The following is a 12,181-nucleotide window of genomic DNA, read 5'->3' as shown; positions in this document are numbered from 1 at the left end:
CTTAGAGTAGCTACTTAGTGTGGGGAATACCAGACAATCCTATAGTAACATTATATGTAATCTAGGACAATTGGCCAGCAGTTTTGCTTTGCTTTTAAAGATACTTACAAGCAACCAGTAAAGCCATAATCACAGAGGTACAAAGAAAAACTGAGAAGCTTTGCATAACACACACAGAACAACTGACTTCAACTGAGACCACTTGTTAGGTATGTCGTGATCCAGCCTGATCATGGCCCGAAGATAAAAAATACTTCAATTATCAAACAGAACAGAAGACAAAGGCGTCTCCATGAGGAGCAGTGATAGGAGACAGCACCTTGTCCACTAGACCCCTCATTTGTAGTGTCCCATAAGGATCAATGGTCCTCTCTGGTCCTTTTCAACATCTACAAGCAGTGACGAGGTGAACGGGTCAGATGACGTGGACTTGAGTGCCAGCAATATGCTGAACACACACAGCTCTGCCTTGGCTGCACCACATCACTACGCCAAATGTCCCTGTGCTTGGATGAGATCAGCTAATGGCTGAAGAACAGCTTGCTGAGGCCGAACCACAGCAAGGTAGAGGCGATGCTGGTGGACAGAGGAAAGCAGTCTGAAGAGTTTGCAGCCATGATGCAGTCTCCTTTGATTGAAGGTTCACACTCAACCGGTCAATCCAGTAGGCAGGGGAGAAGTCCTCTTGGATTCCGCGCTGACACTGAATTCTCCCATAGCAGCATCCGTGAGTAATGCTTTGTATCATCTCCAGTCAGCTGAGAGATCCCATTCCACCCTGGCAGACGATGACCTGGCCTCTGTTGTTCATACCTTCATCACCTCTGCACTGGACTGTAGCAATGCAGTATTCCTGAGCAGGAAACCTTCAGCACTTAGGAGACTCCAACTAATACAGACTGTTGCAGCACATCTCCTCAGCACCACAGGGTACCGGGATCACATCAGACCCGTCCTCCGTTCTCTACACTGGGGTCCCGTAGAATGTTGAGTCACGTTGACATTATCTTCCAGGCGCTCAATGGCCTACGCCCAGGATATGCAAAAGACCGTCTAAACCTCCACGATGTAGTCCCAATGGAACTCTCAACAAGACGGGTAAAACTCGTCTGGGTGGAAGACAGAGCTGTTTTGAGGGCCCGTGGAATGAACTCCTCCGGGCACTAAGAACCACCACAGACCTCACCACTTCCCACTCTAAGTTCACGGTGCATTTCTTTGACCTTGTCTTCTCTAACAAAGGAACACGTATATTTAAAAAAAACCACCACCACCTGGCAAAACAAGATCCTCCCCTCTACAGGCTGCTCCCCCGTGGGGAGAGGATGAGAGAACACGTGACAGATGTTAATCACATTGGTCAATGCATGACTGGAAGGTGCTCGGGTCCTGCGGTGATAGGCTCTCATATTGCGCTCATCTAGAACAGGATAGGAGAAAAGTTTTCACAAGCCATTTGTCAACGTCTCCATTTCCAGCCAGCATTGCAGGGCTTTTGCATGGCATGTTTTAAATTGAGCTGCTAAGTAATCATAACAAAAGCAAAGAAAAACCAGTCCTCCCCCATCCTTTTCGGCTGTAACCAGAGAGTGCTCCTGTTCTGCTGTTTATTGCCAAGACAAAATTAGAAAAATATCTTTGCAGCTTTTTTTGAAAAATTGAATAGAGACCTCCCCAGTAATTAAGTCTAGCCGGTACATGCATTTTAAAGTGATTGATACAGGCCAGCCAGGAGAAAAACAACCAATCTCCAGTGATCCAAATCCTTAATTATAAATTGACAGTTTTTAAGTACAACCACCGTGTGTGAGAATCCCCTGACAGCAGCTCCGAAAAGAGCTCCCCTCCATAAGATTTACCATTTTTTTCACAGTCAATAATCTTGTAACTAAAGTGCCCACATCTTTTACTTGTGTCTAAGGAGAAGAAAGATGGGCTCCTAGCTGAACCACTGGGCCTGGGATTGAAGAGATCTGGGTCCAGCTGTAAAAGGAGAACAGTAATACCTGATTTCCCCAGCCTTCGTCCGTATTCTTGATCCAGATTGTGAGCTCTTAGGGGCAGAGGTGTGTGTGTGTGTGTGTGTGTGTGTGTGTGTGTGTGTGAGAGAGAGAGAGAGAGAGAGAGAGAGAGAGAGAGAGTGAGAGTCAGTGATGTGTGTTTGAGCCCCTCTCTGTTTCTGATCCACAGAGACTGTTTTCATACTCCAGCTGAGAGCCTGGCTTTTTAAGTTCAAGCTGTTCCCCAGTTCAGTTCCTGATGGTAGCTATCACATCTGTACAGCACCTAGCATCCTGGGGCCCTGATTTTGGCTGGGACCTGTGCGTGCTGCTGTATTACAAATAATAATAGTAATTCATCCCCCTTAGCACAATCTTGTAGAATGGCTTAACAGACCCTTACCTGGGCTGGTATCAGTGTCTCTGAGAATGACACTCCGGCGGCTGGTATTATCTTTTCCATTACAAGATAACCTGTTCCGTAACTGCATGTTGGTTCCTAAGTGACAACGTTTGTCAGTGACTACCATTGCTGATTATACTTTGCCCGGAGCACTTAGCAGTCCCTTTGCAGGCTCTTCTGCTAAGCACGTGTGTTGACGATACAAGAAATAGTCACAGACTGTTCCTGGGCCTACTCACAGCAATCCACTGCATGTTGCAACATGCCATCGCAAGAACCAGTCACAACACGCAGCTGCACACTCCTCCTCCGATCAACACCGCGATCTCACAGCAACAACAGCCGCGGTTCAGCCATTCAAACACCGGGCCTGTCCACGTACCAGTTCTTCAGTCTCAAAGCAAAACACAAACAGGCCAGATCCTTACTCAGGCTTCTTATGTACCCACACGCAGGGCTGGAATAGTTGCAGTAATTTCATTTACCAGCGTGCAAAGACCAGCGGCATACGAGTCACTCGGCACCCAGTCAGGAGTGGGGAGGAGGTGAAACTAGGGCAAGCCACAGAAGGGAGTAAATCCTGAAAGGCACAACAGAGCCCAGTGTAAGGACGGGAGGATCTGGCCCGTTTGATCAATGTACTGCTTTGAATGAACGTGCTGATGAGGGGCATGATCAGTCAATGGGAGATTCCTTGGACAGGCGTGCGGGGCTGGACATCACTGTAAATAAACATGTTCTTCCCCAACGCCCAGATGGAAGAGTATATGCGCGCACACACACACACACACACACACACACAGCCCCTTTTATCTGAGGCCCAGATCTTGCCATCAGATCCACACGGGTTCGCCCATGCAAATCAAACTGCAGAATCCGGGGCCTTGAACACATGGTTCTCAAAGCCGGTCCGCCGCTTGTTCAGGGAAAGCCCCTGGCAGGCCGGGCTGGTTTGTTTACTTGCCATGTCTGCAGGTTTGGCCAATCGTGGCTCCCACTGGCCGTGGTTCACCACTCCAGGCCAATGGGGGCTATGGGAAGCAGCGCGGGCCGAGGGATGTGCTGGCCGCCGCTTCCCGCAGCCCCCATTGGCCTGGAGCGGCGAACTGCGGCCAGTGGGCGCCGTTATTGGCCGAACCTGCGGATGCAGCAGGTAAACAAACCTGTCCGGCCTGCCAGGGGCTTTCCCTGAACAAGCAGCGGACCGGCTTTGAGAACCACTGTTGTAGACGACACAGATGTCCCACTATAAAGTGCCTCGCAACCTCAGCTGACAGTATATTAGAGAGTGTGTTCTTGCTTCGCCCAGGTATGGATAGGCAAAGTGACTGGTGTATAGCCTAGAGTCTCTCCCCTTTCTCAGGCATCGTATAGGACTATATTTCTGGGACCTGTTTCAGAGCTACCTCCCGAGTGTGTGATCGGAATCTCTTCCACCTGGGCACATGTTGGGATATGCCTTGGGAAACTGGCTGCTCCATATGAAGTGGGTGATTTTAGTATCTCTGTGTGAGCCTGAGGTCGAGCCCAAGTTCTCCTCCACCCTCTGCTGCCCAGAGACGAGACTGGTTGGATTTAGTGTAGCAGCAGCTGTGTTTGAGTTTGTTTGGGGTCAGGACAGCAGTGGAGACACGTACGGGCATTTTCTTTTTGTTCCTGATACATTCATCCTCTTGTGAAAGCTCAGAGGAGCCTTGCAAAGCTGCAGTTAATGATTTTCATTTTAATCACAAAGGTTAACCAGAAAGGAGCTTTACTCACCACAAATAATCTCATACAGAGATCTCTGCTTTGAAAGGCACTGCACCACCAGGCAAACGCATAAACACAAAGTGTGGGCTTGCTTCTGCAACCCAGGTGCTTGGATACTACAGTAATGTATCTGGTTATTTAAAGTCCAAAGCAAGCTAGCCAGCCCTGGAGGAAGAAGGCATTGCTTGGAATCATATGGCTGAGCAAGGGATGTAGCTACCAGCAGCAGAAAAACAATCTAAGAGTCTAAAGCCAGAAGAAGCCATTATAACTAGTCTGACTTCTTGCATAACACGCTGGCCAAAGAGTTTCACACAGCGATTCCTGCATCAAGCCCAATAACTGTGGTTATGAAACCCATGGTCAAATTACAAGCTATCACTTTAAATTATAAGGAGTTTCCCTGGACCTGCTGGTGGCCTAGGGGTGCCGAGGGAAGCTGTATCATCTAGGTCTTGTTGGGCACCCTGCAAAACAGCCAGTCTGGAGCCAGTTGGGTCCTTTGCCTTAGAAAGCAGCCTGCTTTTGTTTCTCCCTGAATTCGGCTGATGTGTGTTAGATTTCTGGATTCTGAGCTATAAGGTTGTAGGTGGCAACCTTCCAGGAAGAGTATTTCTGTATGGTTTGTTTCTAACTCTGTGTATGCCATGAGCATAGCAATAACTTGTGGCTCACTCTGGGCTTGTCTTGTGGAAAGACAGCCAGCTTTGATTTCAAAACTCCAGGTGATGGCAAATGTACCACATCCCTTGGGAAGCTGTTGATGTTGATCTACCAGTTTATATTCTTGTGCTATGGAACAACCCCGGTTCTTAAACCCTTCATGGCTTTAGAGGCTTCATGACAGCTGGGTGAAACTCCAGGGCTCAGGGTGCTGGTGCAGAGCCACTGGCAAACATCAGTTTGGATTTCTATTTGCGCAACTCAGCCATTCTGATTTGCATTTTGGGTTTGGACTCAACTAAAATGCTCGCCCCCGACTCAGCTCGGACACGCTCACAACTCGTCCGACTGTCCCCCAAACCTGGGCCTGATTCTGAGTTTTTAATGAAACCCTTTGACAAGTGAATTTTGCCTGGGTTTAAATTTCATTTTGAAAATTTCCCCTGGCTTTAGAATAGAATTAATGGAGATATCCCATCTCCTAGAACTGGAAGGGACCTCGAAATGTCATTGAGTCCAGCCCCCTGCCTTCACTAGCAGGACCAAGTACTGATTTTGCCCCAGATCTCTCAGTGGCCCCCTTAAGGATTGAACTCACAACCCTGGATTTAGCAGGCCAATGCTCAAACCACTGAGCTATCCCTCCCCCTTTACTGTTGGTACCTGATTTTCAGCCTGGCTCCGAGCCAGTGCTTAATTGGGCACATGAAATATTGCATCGTAATGCATTACAGGGGCTATTGGCAGCACTTAGATGTCTGATCGTTGGCTGAGATCCTTAGCTATTGTAAATCGGCAGAGTTGCGTTGGAATCAACGGCACCACACCACTTGACGCCGTTACTGATTACTGCTGCCACTGTGATCGTACCTACGGACAGGGCTCATCTTTGAGAGACACAGTAAAAAATTGCAGGGAGGCCCCAATGTGATCTGTGGTTTCTGCAATGCACAACAGGTGACTCGACAGACAAAGGACAGGGAGTGAGAATGGAAGGACAAGGTAATAGTGGAAATAGGTGTGCTTGAATCAGTAAGCAGGATCTGGTCCGGACGTAGCCAATGCAAGCAGTAACAGTTTGTAGGCATCATGGCAGAGGGAGACTTCAAGATGGGATATCAAAGAAGCTAAGGTTTTTGACAGGGAGTTTTTCCCATGTCTGGGCAGGGTCGACCTTTAGGGAAAATGGTGCCCTTGGCGAACTTGTATTTTGACACCCCAGGCTTTTGGCCCCAGAGCCTGGTTGGGCTGCACAGGGAGGAGTTTCTGAGCTTGGGGGCTCCCTCGGCCATACATCCCCTGAACACACAGCAGGAGGAGAGCAGGTGCCTGTGCCCACAGGAAAGGGGCCCCTAGGATTAGTCCGCTGGCTCCATAGGGGTGACCAGGGGCTCCAGCCATGGGCTCACCTGCCCTCACCCCCACTCGGCAGCCCAGGCCCGCCAGCTTGCAGTACTTGCATGGTGCTCTCCTGACCACAGGGCCCTGCGTGGTCACCCACATTGCCCACCCGTAAGGCCAGCCCTGTGCCTAGGGGGACATGAAAGAAAGTGCAGAGTTGCATGTGGGTAACGCAGGCAATCAAAGCCAGCCTCCTTCATTTTCATACTAATGAATAAGTGATCACACTTCAAAGGGAGGGTGGGGCTAAATGATGGTGTTTTCGTAAAGAAACTTGTGCTTGGCATTGTGCAGAAGAGGAAGCCAATGGTGGGGACCAGAATGGTGGGCTGGTCAGATGAGCCGAGGGGCAGCCTTTGGAACTGAGGTGAGGGGAACAAGGTTGGAGGTGTCACCAGTTGTGCCCCCAATGAACAGCAGCTGCAGTTATTTAGGGGTAAAAAATGGCCTTCACTGATTCAAAGGCCACCACAGGAAATCAGGCCTTTAATGTGTACTGCCATGGAACTGCTACGGAGCCATCTACCTACCAACTTCTCCAAGGACTCGCTGCAGGCAGAAATCTCCCTGCAGTGATGTGGGTGGCATTCCTCCTGATTTTCGCCAGTGGGAATCAGGCCCGTGCTCGGGGTGGTTATAACTGAGCTCCACCCTCCTGAGTGCGTCTGTAAACTCAGCACGATTGATCAATCATTAAAAAAGCAGCTTCTTCAGCTCACCATGCCCTCCTGCTCGGGGTTATCGTCAGGATGTGGCTGGTACAATGTTTAGAGGTAGCCAACTACTTGAAAATGCCCTGGTTTCTTCTATGTCCTTGTGATGGGGTGTCCACCCCACATAGGATTGGAAGCGGTTAAGGTTCCTAGGCTGGCCAATTAACTCCCCAGGCTGCACCTGGAGGAGAAGCCAGGGAGCAGAGAACTAGCTGATTGCACCCAGGTTCACCTGTACAGGAACAGGAGGGGCCTATAAAACCAGGAAGCTGGCTCCTGACAGGGGGTGCAGCCACTCCCTGAGTGGAGGGAGTTGGGAGGTGGCAAACCCAGAGAGAGGGGACACCAGAGAAGTAGGAAGAAAGTAGGAAGAAGCCCAGGGAAACAGCAACCAGGGGTAGGACTGTGCAGAGACCGTGACTTCTTGTTATAGGGTCCCTGGGCTTGAACCCAGTGTAGAGAGTGGGCCTGGGTTCCCCTACCAGCCACTGGGTAGTAGCGCAGGGCGTTGGAGACACCAGCCAGACAGCTGGTTTGGAAGGGCTTTGAATTCCCCGGAAGGGGAGGACTTTAGTGACCTGGCCGGAGGGTCAAGCCATGCCGAGGAGACGGCAGTCCCTGGAGTGAGAGGGGCCACAGGGTGAAACAGCAGGGGGAGGACAACACTGGAGGGCGAGCGCAAAGCTGGCAGAGCTCGTTCCCAGGATGGCCAGCAGGAGGTGCTGGTGGCAGTGAGTGACAGTCCTGGTTTCGTGTTTATTACCTCTCTGTCTTCTCTTGCTGGCAGTTCCACAGTGGCATGCGGGGTCCGAAGGTTAACAGTGTGCCACTCTCTCTGCCATCTGTGACTTACAGGTCCATCCAGCACGTTACTTCAACCTTCACCTGCCACTTGGCTGAGCGTGATGTGTGCTCTGCTGGAGTTGCAACATGTCGACCCTGATTCTGTTTGCCGTGTGCATGACAACGCTGGGTGAATTATAACATTTGCAAGGCTGATTGCAAATGAGTTGGTCTTCGTTTAGCTCACACCTTCATAATATTCTCTCAGCTCCAGGAAGCTGTTGACCAGAATTCCCATTTTGCGCAGATATGATTTTATGCGGCATGCACGCCCGATGACAGCAGCACTCCTACGTCTGCGCAACGTCGTCTGGCACAACATGATTTACCCCAATCCAGCTCCCTGCTTTCCCCCTTTCTAGCTCGCAGCCCCCTCTAGTCAAAGCCATAATTGCCCCCCAGGAGCACGTTCAGGTGATTGCAGCATTACCGCCCGCTCTGCTCAGACTGGAAAAATCTGTGAAATCTTCTTTTCTGACTTGACGCAAGAATGGTTGATTAAAATCCAATGAAGACTCTCTGTAGGGTTAAGTCCTGGCACGCTGCCTAAATTCAGTAATGTGCTCAAACCCGCAGGCTTTTCTTCTTTCCTGACATATCATACCACTGAGCATAGACTTCTCCCGGCTTGTTACTTCACATGGGCTGGGATTGAAACATCTATCCTGCTCGGTGCCCAGGAGTACCCAATAAATTAAATACCAGACTCGCCTGCTCGTACGCTGAACGCTGGGGAACCATCCTCATTTTATATCGCTTCTTGAAGGATTGCTTTTTCTTCACTTGGAGAAGTAATAGCACAGTGTCCGACAACTATATTAGAAGCACTACGGTTACTTCATAGAGAGACTGCAGCACGAGCAGATCACGCTGTGGAAGCAAACCCGTGTGATTGCGGGCGGGTAGGACGACAGGCTGAATAATGCCCTGCATGTGCCCACGGGACCACACATCCGAACGCCCTTACATTGTAGCCATGCAATGTTGTACCACTAGGGCTAGGCAAACGGGGCATTCTGACCCGTTCCCAAAAGATCAGAGAAGTCCTGTTTTCTTCTAGAAGCTGGAAGATTCAAATCCAAGCCATCCAGCAGGCCTGACCAATATTCCCCTGAACAGTTTATTCTGCCGAGACTGCAGGGTGACTATTTTTTACCAGCCTCGGAAGCACATGTTAGTCATGCTGCATGACAACAGCATATTGATGTCAAAGTGCAGCTTTGACTGCGTCGTGCACATATATCGCAGTGAGACTTCTTCTGGCGTTTGTTGTGCTTGCCGGGCCACCTGGCAGCGGCTTCAGCAGCAGAATCAAGGGCTCTAAGTGAAAGAGAGCCATGCTGCAATGTACCGCAGCAGCCGGTAACTGACTTTCTCCCAAGACTGAGCCAGAGACGATGCTGCAGCACTCCGCTACCTTGGCTTTTCGCTCTCGGATTGACCCTGTGGATTCAAACTGGGCATCAGCACCTGCTCCCCATGAACCTTCATACGTGGATTCCCTCAAAACCCGTTCCTATCGCTGCCGTTCCTCAATGGATAGCCAGGACGGCTTGGGGGAGCTGTGAGATGCTAACGTTTGGGATAGCTCAGTGGTTTGAGCATTGGCCTGCTAAACCCAGGGTTGTGAGCTCAATCCTTGAGGGGGCCATTGAGGGATCTGGGGCAAAAATCTGTCTGGGGATTGGTCCTGCTTTGAGCAGGGGTTGGACTAGATGACCTCCTAAGGTCCCTTCCAACTCTAATCTTCTGTGATTCTACTGGCATGGGTGCAGACACCCAGCTCTACAGCCCTGCCTTGGCAGACTCTGTCAAGACAATCACCAGGGTGCCCCATTGCCTGAGAGAGAGGAGCACAAAGATGGAGAGCTGATGGTTTGAGCTTAATCTATCTAAGACAGAAGAGATGGTGGTTGGATGAGAGAATTCTTCCAGGAGTTGGGTAGAAAACATCCCTCCAGTGAGGGAATCAGCCCTCTGATTGTCGCATAGCAGGATCTCTTCTCTCACACATTGCTGGTCCTGGTCAAACAGACAGCAAGAAAGGCCTTCTCCCTCCAGCCACTGTCCAGGAGATTGTCCCCATTCCTTAGTACTGGGATTCATCACCGCCAGAACAGGCGATGGCAAACTACTGCACCTGGGCCTGAAAGTGAAGGCCGTGCAGTAACTCCAGCATGTTCAGCCTGCAGCAGTTCACCTGTTAAGCGAAGAGGCCCATTGCACTGGTGTTCTGCCCACTCCACTTGCTCATCACTTAATCTCAGGTACAGCTCCAGGTCCTGCCCCTAGTGAATAAGATGCTTATTGAGTTAGGGTAGGATGTGTCTATCTTAGGGACTGCCTCTCCTTGCATGACCCTGCAAGACAGCTGAGCTGAGCAGGGATGCTCTGCTTGACAGACACCATGGCAAAAAGCTTTGGGGCCTGGGACCTGAGCATTCTCAGTGGAGGACCTTCATCTGCGGAACTCTCCTCCACAGGAGATCAGAATGAATGCAACGGAGACAGCTATCAGCTTGCAGAGCAAATCCTATTCTTTCACCTAAGCTTACAGAGGTCGAAATCAGCCCAACTTTGCTCCACAAAGGGGACAGGTGAGGTCATCATCAAAACAAAGAAAACCGTATGAGCTAAGGTATTGGTAATAATCATGGAGCTATCAAATGCCACTCACTTAAGGTGTCCCTCCCCCCACTGCCGCGCTGCTCCTGCTCTCTGCCTTGGAGCCCCTGGCCAGCAGCTCCCGGGAGCCTCCTGCTTGCTGGGCGGGGGGGGGGGGGGGGGGTGATGTCAGGCTGTCCTCCTCCCCCCGCCCCTGTACCCCATCTCCACAGAGCAGGGGAGGGGGGACACGACAGGGCTCAGGACAAATGGAGCTTGTTGGCAGCTGTTGCTGTATCTGAAAGCAGGTTTCAGACTGCTGAGTGCCAATCTACTTAAAAGGGCAACATACTTAAAGGGGCAGCGTGTGTTTCTCTCTGTCTCTCTCTCTCACACACACGCACAGACACATACTGTATCTTTGTCTCTCACACTCACACAGCGTGTGTCTCTCTCTGTCTCTTACACACACGTCTTTCACACTCACCTCCCAACACATACTTGTATTATTATTGTTGTTCTGGTTACTTGATACTTCTTTCAAAGTGTGTTGGTTTAGGGTTTTGGTTTAGGGTTTGGTTTAGGGTTTTGCATTTCATAATTTTTATTTCTCTCTTACGCTTAAATTTAATCCTTTGAGTAGTGAGTCCAAAAATGCCTACCCTGTCCTGGCTGGAGTCATTATCCCTATGGGAACTTTTTAAAAATATATATTAGATCTGTTTTTGGTTTCTACTGGTGGCTCAGATCCACACATTAGCTCGATATGGTGCACATAACAAAATTCATTCCTGCACGTAGGTGGATCCATGGCTACCTGCTCCCCACTCCCAGAGAGATCAGAGAAACACCTTCACCCCACCACCCAGCGGGGTGCCTCGTGGTTTGGACTGGGTGGGCTTGGGAACAGCACGCAGGACCTCAGTGGCTGTCCATGCCTGAGTTAATACATCTCCTGTCCAGGATTTGCTCCTGCTCCTCCCAGTGGATGGGCAGAGGCATCAATGGAAGCATGACTCCTAAATCAACCGTTCTGCTAGGAGGAGGCAGAGGTCAGGTGGCACGATGGGGAAGCAGCTCCTCCATGGAGATGGGGGCTGTCTTTCCTCGCGGAGCTGTGGGGCCTGGATTCTGCTCCTGCCTTCTCCGCAGCTGCACTGCCCTCAAGCCCTTCCTCTCTGCCGGAGCATGAGTAGCGACTGCTGCAAGCTGAACCTCACTGCGTTTCCTTGGCCATCTGGGCCCATTCACTTGGCTTTGTTTCAGGCCCTCAACTGGCTCCTAGGTTAGAGGAGGGAGAGGAGCAAATATTCTGAAATTTGGATCTGCTGTAAACCCTTTCTCAAAGGGAAGATGCACACACACACAAAAAAAACCTGGCACCCTGGGCAGGGCACAGTCCTGGGACTCAGACCTCTGCCAGGGACCTGTTGTGTGACCGGGGGCAAGTCACATTCCTGCTCTGTGCCTCAGTTTCCCCTCCCATCCTTGTCTGGCTTGTTCTTTTAGGTGGGAAGCTTTTGGGGGCAGGGATTGTCTGAGCAGCCTCCAGGACAAAGGGGCCCCAGTTTCAATGAGGGGCGCTAGACACAGCTGACCTACAAATCATCAGAAGTAACGGTGGTGAGGTTGCTCCACAGAAGAGACCCTATTTTGATTCTTCCTTTACATTTGAAAGAACTCCCAAGAACGTGGCTCGTTTGGTCTTTCAAATTACGTTCACAGTCCCTAGAGCTTTGCGTTCTTCTCTTTGTGTTATAAATCTGTTTATTGAGATTATATTTGATTATTTATCAATCATA

This window comes from Chrysemys picta, chromosome 4 (assembly GCF_011386835.1).
Source record: "Chrysemys picta bellii isolate R12L10 chromosome 4, ASM1138683v2, whole genome shotgun sequence".
NCBI classification, from domain to species: domain Eukaryota; kingdom Metazoa; phylum Chordata; order Testudines; family Emydidae; genus Chrysemys; species Chrysemys picta.
The sequence above is the reverse complement of the archived record's forward strand: the minus strand, read 5'-3'. Positions refer to the sequence as shown.